Source organism: Peromyscus maniculatus, chromosome 1 (genome assembly GCF_049852395.1).
Source record: "Peromyscus maniculatus bairdii isolate BWxNUB_F1_BW_parent chromosome 1, HU_Pman_BW_mat_3.1, whole genome shotgun sequence".
NCBI classification, from domain to species: Eukaryota; Metazoa; Chordata; class Mammalia; order Rodentia; family Cricetidae; genus Peromyscus; species Peromyscus maniculatus.
In genome coordinates, this window is record NC_134852.1 from 192,055,863 (window position 1) to 192,064,913 (window position 9,051).

Here is a 9,051-nt window from a genome sequence, read left to right on the forward strand (position 1 = left end):
CTACATATGCATTAGTGCACAAGCATACATTTGCACATGCTATTCGATGTATATGCAGATTGTTGTGATAGAAAATGTGGCCTACGCAGCCTGTATTCAATCCCAACCTGCTCTGTCTATATCAGACATAAAAAAAAGAAGTTAACATGCTCAGATCTGATTGCAAAGCACAAACAATATGAAATATAAAGGCAGTATTTCCTCTACAAAATCCACCAGACCTATAGAACTGTTTGCCAAAGAAAATTGCCTAAAATGAACCCCAAACATAGAATTTAAAAGAACACTCATAAATTTCATTTTAAAAAATCAAGGAGTGATTAGAGAGATGACTCAGTGTTTAAGAATATGGTTGCTGTGTACTTATAGAGATCTTGAGTTCAGTTCCCAGCAGTTACATGGTGGCTTACAACTATCTATAATGGGATCTGATGCAGACAAAAAACACTTGTATACATAAAATATAACAACAAAAAAATCAAGTTTAAAAAAGTTTAAGAAAAAGCCTGATGAACTTAAAGAGAAGAAAAAAATCCAACACCTGTATGATACCCAAGAAAACCCAAGCAGCAGGCCAGTAAAAATGATAAATACAATATAGGGTTTGAAAATATAATTCAATCAGGAGACAGAAACACTGAAGAGTAACTAAGAAGAAATGAAGGTGGAATTGAAAAGCCCAAAATTTGAAGTAGAAAACTCAACGGAAAGTCTAACAAATAGATGAACAAAGCAGAAAATAGAATGACAGGACACAAAGATACAGTAGAGGATCAACACAAAATAAGAAATAAATATGAAAATATAAAAATACATGAAATGAACATGAAGGGAATGTGACACCCCATGAAAAGATGAGACCTTTGAATTACAGGAATAGATGAGGGAGAATATTCAGAGGTCAGTGGCATAGATCAGATCTTCAACACAATCATGGAAGAAAACTTCCCTAATAATACAAGAACCATACAGAACACCAAAAATACAAGACCAGAAACAAAATTTCTCACAGCATATCATGGTAGGAAAAACTGAGTGTGTGTGTGTTTGTTGGTGGGGGGTATTGAAATCTATCAGAGAAAAGCACATATCCATCATATACAAAGAAAAACCCATCAAAATAATGGCTGTTTTGTCAATAGAAATCTTGAAAGCCAGAATAGACCTTAGCCTTGCATTCCACACCCTAAAAGACCATGACCACCAATCTAGAGTAATGTATGTAACAAAACTATCTGTCACAGATGAAGAAAGAAAAAAGCTCATGATTTGAACAGCCTAGAAAAGTTTATCTTCCCACTTTCTGCTTTCTTTCCAGAAAGCCTCCTGGCTGGCTTTGTGGCCAATAGCCAGCTACTGCTGTGTTTAATGTGTTCTACCTCTCCCAGCTCAACCAAGTGAGGTGCACCAGGAACAGGGTTGATGTCCAATATTCCCACTGCCCTGCATCTTGTCTCCAATGCAAGTCTGACATCTCTTGGAGGGTGCTCACAACTGTATTTCTGAGTTGGAAATTGAGACAGCTGTGTCTTGTGTCTATGATAGGCATGTAGGGGAAGATGTTGTCTTGTATGTGCCAGATATCTTCCTGATAACATCAAAGAACTGTAGATTATCAAGGAAGGGAGCTACAGATGGGTTTAGATGATGCCTTCCTTGCTATTGATGCCAAATTGACCATGGAGGAAGTCCTTAAGGAGCTGGCACAGATTTCCATGAGACAACCCTGGACATCAAGGATAGAATCATCGGTAGAATCTGGTATGCTCCAAGAGGAAAAAGTACAATGCAACATTTAGGGTGGATTGATTGATCTTTACCATACATAGAAGCTTATATTGGTGTAAGAAACATGGTATAGTGAGATGGGAAAAGAGTATTGTATGAAGACCTGTCTTTTACAGAGAGATTGAGACATGGGACCCTCTTATAGAAAGGGGAACTGTATGAAAGTATATCTTGCAGACATGAAAGAATTGTTTGGGCTTGAACATTGTTGTCCTTCAAGTACTTTGCCCATGTCTATTACTTTTTAACTTGGTAACAGCAAGTAGCTGCCAGCTGTCAAAAGTGCTGCAGAGCAGGATGTGTGTGGCTCAATATTTAGTTAAGCCTGCAAAAATGCTGACCTCCGTGTCTACAATAAGATTATGAAGGGGGTGGGAAGGTGTATTAGGGAAGCATAAAGGGAAACAATTGGGGCTTTTATAATGATTACAATGTATTCCTTAAATTGTGATTTTTTCTTAAGTTAAAAAATAGAAACCAATAATAAAGTTGTGAATGTAGCCCTGCTAAGAAAAACTTTAAGTATAAATAAAGATGGCCTGAGATATTTGGGGCCACTTGAGTGCAATGAACTTGGTGGTCAGAAGTTTTCTTTGCACCAACACCTCTTCCCCATCTCCAGACCTGAACCTGAGCTGAAACTGGGCCCCAGAACATATCACTTTTCATCATTGAAGAAAGTCAGGCATGAACTCAAACAGGGCAGGAACCTGCAGGCAGAAGCTAATGCAGAGGCCATGAAGGGGTGCTGCTTACTGGCTTGGTCTTCATGACTTTCTCTGCCTGCCTTCTTATAGAACCCAGCCAGTCCTGGGGTACCTCTGCAAAAATTGACTGAGCCCTTCCCTCTTGAACACCATTAAGAAAATGCCACACAGGCTTGTCTGCTTACAGCCCAATCTGCTGGAGGCATTTACTATTTTGAGTTTCCCTCCTCTCAGATGACTAAACTTGTGTCAAGTTTACACAAAAGTACATAGCATACACTTTGGGTAAGAAAAATAAAATATGATTTAAGCTAGTATTAAGAAGACAGTTTCAAATACTGAGGAAATTTATTAGTAACTGTTTAGTTAAATGAGAAAAAATATGACATGTTCACAGAAGGAATCTTTGCTTAAGCAACATCATTTCTACCCAAATAATAAATTTCCTTTTTCTAGTATTCCAGTCCCTTTGATAAGTGTCTCCACTGTTCCAACTCTTCATACTCTGTTAATTTTATAGTAATATTTTAGTATTCATAGCACCCATGCTTTCTTACAGTAAATGCAATTGTTCAGACATTACCCAACCATTTCTATTGTAACCAACTGTTTATAAATAACAATTAGAGATAAAGCAAAGGCAATGCTTCTGAAGGTCTTGCAATATTGAGAATCCAAACTTCCTCAAGTTCTACATGACATTCTCTCATGTGTTCAGTTATACTGAACCAGGCTCACTTCTGAATGAAGGAAAGAAGAAATCCTAACGCTTTGAGATGCTGCGGTAAAAGCAGAGTGAATAACTGTAACTTTGACATAATCACATTGAATTCTAACTTCTTTCTGCAACGAGCTGTGAGACACTGGCAGTTCTGTTAAACTTTTGCAAATAGAAAACACAAAAACAAAAATAAAACAATAGTGAAAAAAAGAAACAAAAAACATAAAAAAAAGAACAATAGTGCAGATCTTCCATGTTTGGGTTGCACAGTGGTAAAATCCATACATCTTTCTCTAACTAACAATTTAATGTTTTTTGATGTGAATTGTGTGACTGACATTAGGTTATTTTTATCTTAGTGGTATTGCTCAAAATATTATTGTGGAGTTGTAAGGTTTCCACCATTAACATATGCCTAAATGTTTTGTATAATATAGAAACATTTAAAACACAATTAGTATGGTTATCCTCTACTTACAGCTAATATTCACTTTTGAATGAGCGCCCAAAGGTGGACACATGGATCTCCCTGGGAAGGGGAAATGGAAGAGATCTCCTGGGTAGACTAGGGGGTGGGCTGGGCTGGGAACATGAGGGATCAGGTTGAAGAATGGGCAGATGGCAAGAATAATGAGATATCTTGATGGTAGGGGTACATTTCAGGGTCAAGTAGAAACCTGATATAAGGGGAACTCCCACAAATCTACAAGGTGACTCAAGCTAAGACTGCTAGCAATAGTTGATAGGTAGCCTGAACTGACCTGACCATCTCCTGTAATCAGATTAGTAACTACCCCAATTGTCATTGGAGAGCCTTCATCCAGTAACTGTTGGAAACTGGTGCAGAGATTCACAGCCAAGCTTGGGGCCAAGCCCAGGTAATCCTGTTGAGAAGAGGGAGAAAGGATTGTATAAGCCATGAGGTGAGGATCACCAGAAGTGAACCCACAGATGCAACTGGCCTGCTCTTGGGAGCTCACAGACTATGGACCAATGGCTAAGGAACCTTCATGGGACTGACATATGCCTGTGATGGTTGTGCAGCTTTGTGTACTTGTGGGAATCCTGGCAGTGGGGGCAGGGTCTGTGTCTAATACTTTAGATGGATTTTGGAAACCTGTTCCTAATGATGGATTTATTTTGTCCAGGCTTAATACAATGAGAGGAACTGAGTTCTAACTCAAGTTGAGATGACAAACTTTGTTGGCATCCATGGAGGCCTGTTCTTCCCTGAATAGAGGTGAAGAAGGGTAGATTGATCAGAGAGGGGTGCAGAAGGGAGGTGGAGGGAGGGAGTGGGGGAAAGGGGAGAGGAAGCTGCCACCAGGATGTAAAATAAATTTTAAAAAATAGTTAATATTAAAACGTATTAGAAACAAGAGGAATGGAATGGATGGTGAAGACAGAGGAAGAAGTGGAGGGACTGGAAAGACAACAGGGAGGGGGAAATGCCACGGGGCTGTGAAATAAATAAATAATAAAAACAAAAACAAATCAAAACACAGATGAATATGGGGATTGTGTTGTGTGTCTATATTTCTAGCCCAGTTGACAAAGTAGTAGAAGAAAATTTGTCAATTAAATATCAGCCTGAATTACACAGTAACACTTTATTCAGAAACAAACATACTTAATATGGCACATAAAATAGTTATAAAACAAATTTCAGCATGGACGATAAACTGAGAATGGGGAATTTTGAGGAAAATTCATTCATCTCCAAACACAAAACAAAACAAAACCTCAGATGATTGTGTCTCCTAGGAATTTCAGCAACTACACCCATATAATTTCACTTGACTGCCTAAAAATGGCCTACCATTTAGACAACACCAATAAACACACTTGCACAGGAGAGGGAAAGCTCAGGAGGACTCAAACCTACACAAAGCAGTACAAGTCAACTGTGAACTAAGCAATGTTGAGAGAGAAATAATGTGTACAGGATGGAGCACACAAACTGGTTACCCAATACTTATTGGTAAACACTGAAAACATACATGCCATCCACATTATACAAATTTAGCAGGCTGTATTCATATATTTAGGAATATATATGTATATTCAAGTATGAGCCTACTAAACATTAATGAGAATCAAGGTGATTAATTTGAGAATCATTGAATACACACACACACATACTCACACACATACACACAAACACATATATACATATAGGAGGGTTTGGACAAAGAAAAGAAAAAAGAAATTTTGTAATTATAATATAACTTCAGAAGCAAAACTACTATTTAAATATTAGTTAAAATATTTTAAGAGTATCTGACCAGGTAAAACATCTGTTGTTGTTTTTTTAAATCAGAAATACTTGTTTGCTAACCAATAAAATTAAGCCAAAAATCTCTAATGGGCAACCCCATAAAGGATAATTTTGAGGAAGAACTTGTTTTGTCTCCTCTTTGGGGCAAAGTGTATTTGGACAAGAGATTAAACATTGTTTAGTGAAGTAGTCAGCAATGTTCCAAAGAGTAAATTATTGATTCTGCAGCTTCATCATATAAGCTCTCTGCTGCCTGATCACAGCTGTGTCAATGAGAAGGGTGTCCATGGATCCAGTCCTGGTCTTGGTGTTCAGTCTCTCCTGTCTGCTTCTCCTCTCACTCTGGAGACAGAGCTCTGGGAGAGGGAAGCTCCCTCCTGGCCCTACCCCTCTCCCAATTATTGGAAACATCCTGCAGATAGATGTGAAGGAAACAGCAAATCCTTTACCGATGTAAGTATGCTTTATGCTCTTATAGTACTTTGAGAAGGGGGAGAGATATCATGTAGTTTTTAATGAAATACTGGATGCAATCTTGTTTAAAATTATCATTAACATCAAAATCTTGTAAAGCTTTGTGTTTCTTTTGCTTTTTGCCTCTTGTTCTGGTCATGAGTTTTGTATTGAGTAATGTATTTCAGGTAGAAGAACATTGAGGTCATTGCATTTTATAACATAAATCATTATGTTCCGAATGTTCTATATGCTTCTTCACATCTTTGCTTTGCAATTATTTCCCATTATTTTTGGCTTAAGGTCAAGAGTTTGGAATATTTCATCAATGAGTCAGAATTTATGTACTCACTGGTACTAGGATTAGCCATTCATGCTGGACTCTGAAGAACTGACTGGTGCCTGATTTGAAGTAAATATCTATGGGTAAGGAAGGATTCACACAGGAAATAAAAGACATTTACAGTGTGACCAAATATAATTAAGAGTTTCCTTATCTATTTTCCTTTTTATAAAGTCTCTGCCTGGGGCCAAGGACACTGCATGATAAGAAATTTTCCCCCCATAGATATTGGATACTGTAGTGCAGCTTCTACAAGACCTACTCCCTGGGTTTTTGGTAACAGCAGATGAAAAACACACTGTGATTATTTGTGGTGACCTGAAATTTCTGCTCATTATCATAGAGCTTGCTAGTTTTCTACAGGAGGAGCTTCACAGCTGATCCTGTTGTTGTTTTAAAAAAAACATAATGGCATCACTGGTTACCATGCATAAAGGTCATGAGGCACAAGCCATGACAAAACCCAGTATCAGAGCTTTATTGGGGTGGGGGGACAATAGAATCAGGCCTGGGGAAGAAGCCCATGCAGAGAGCAGAGAGAGAGAGAGAAAGAGATAGTGAGGTAAGAGAGAGCAGAGAAGAGAGAAGAGGACTCTGTGTCCTGCTTTTTAAGGATTCCCATGCACATGCACATGTGAGCTTACAGAACTATGCCACGCATGCACTGATTGCGTGACCACACTGTGCGCATTTGTGCAATCACGCAGCACACAAATGACGTAAGACATAAGACCCCTTGCTTAGCTACTGAACTGCACATGTACCATCATGCAGCTGGAGTGGCCGCAGAATCTTAACATTCCAAACTTTTTGCTTATTATAAAAAAGTGGGTGAACAGGAATAGGGGTATCATTTCTCCCAGAAAAACTGCTTCCAGCTGACTTGATGGGCGTCAGTTGACTCTTGGGGTGGGGGGAAGGAAAGCAACTTCTGAGGTAGACAGGTATCCTGGGTTGTCTGCTGCCTTGGAAATTGTCTGACAAGGTGCTGTCCAGGTGGATTGAAGCCTGTTCTAGGGCTTACTAACCTGTCCAGTTGGATTTTCTGGAGCTTGGAAAATTTTTGAACATATTAAGAAGCAACCATGAGAAAATTAAAGTCTTGGGCTAGTGGCCATTGTAGTGTTTAGTATTCTGTTTATATTGGTTAGTGTTAATGAGAGAGAGAGAGACAGAGACAGAGACAGAGAGAGATTGGAACATGTTTTTAGTTTTTACCAGAAATAAGCTTTATTAGAGACAGATCATTTTAAGGTACTTGTTTCCTTTATTATTTTAGCATCCAGGAGAAACAGGTGATCAATTGTTGAGAGCATTTAATAGTAATGGATTGTTATATTAAAGTCTGTTTTTGCAGAGCCCAGACACTTTTAGGTCTGGGGGTATAAATACTTTCTGATTGTTGCTGTTCCTTTACCGCCTGGGTATATATTTGATGGTCCTTGGATTCCAGCTCTATGGTGATCCTGTAACAATTAACTGAGTAGTTAATTAGAAGAGGAAACCAGGAAGAGAAAAAGTTTTGGGGTGAGACTTCATTTTTCTGGAATTGGTGACAAGGCAGTGGAACCTGATATCCTCTGGAACTTGAGAAAGCAGGGCCCTGTCTGTGTCACTGTATATGAGAAGTGCTGCCGATTGGTATTGATTTAGCAAATAAAATGAAAGCTCCTACCTTAACCGGAAAATCTTTTCCCATTAAGTAACCCTGAAAGTACAATTAAGTCTGGTGAGGTGGGTAAGGCTGTCTCTCTACCCTGACAATAGGGAAATGAGAAGGAGAGGTGAGACCTCAAAACTCCCTCAGGACTGAGTAAGTGGCTTGGTGTCCAACAGGAAGGAAACAGACTGCCCCATGCTGCAACCTGGGTTCCCTGTGAGCCTGTGACCAAGCCGAGGAGGTCTGCTGGAGGTCTTAGTTTGATGACCCCAAGCCACTGGGTGCACAGGGGCTGTCAGTTGACCAGTTAGCTCTCTAGGTGGCACTTTGAACAAGGCTCAATTGACAGCCTGGCAGGGCACATACTAGCCCATGTGGCCTTCTAAAGCAGAGACCTGGAAGCCATTTTGCAGCCACTCAGATAGCATGTGCCAGCATTTGGCAATTCTTTTCATGGGCTTTCTCATCTCTCCCATGGTACACCTTAAATGACACAGCTGAATCTTCCTCCTGTGGGGTCATGAGCCTTGCTCTCCAGATGCTTACATAATAGCCCTAATGTCAGGGAGATCTGGGAGACAAGAGACAGATTTTATTCCCTGTCTTGAATATTTTTTGATGTCTGCTGGCTTGAGGACAGCTTTAGGAAGACCTACCAGGAGGCAGGCTGTTAGCTGATCTCTGGTTAAAGAGCCATTCAGATTATTATGATCCCAATTTGGGTCCTGATAATCAACTTATTTGCATGTGCCCTAGCCTGCTTCCAGACCTGTCTGTGCTTAGCAGCCAGCCTGGTACCGAAGAACAGAGTGAAGAACAGATAAGATAAGTTTCTTTTGATTCAGAGATCCCTTAGGTTCAGAAATGCAAGTGGGCAGGAGAGAAAGAATCAGAAAAGGGGCGTTCAGAGCTTAGGTAAAACGTGTGGGGATAAGGTAACTCTTTTTATTTGTGCATTCACTGGCAGGAGTTAGATAATTCCTGTGAAATATTGGGATTCAAGCAGTCATTATGTGACTAAATTTACTGGTATCTGGGGATATTTAAGGCATTTCTCAAAGGAGGAGTGGAACTACAAGGAGGAAGCTTCCATGTCCCGTG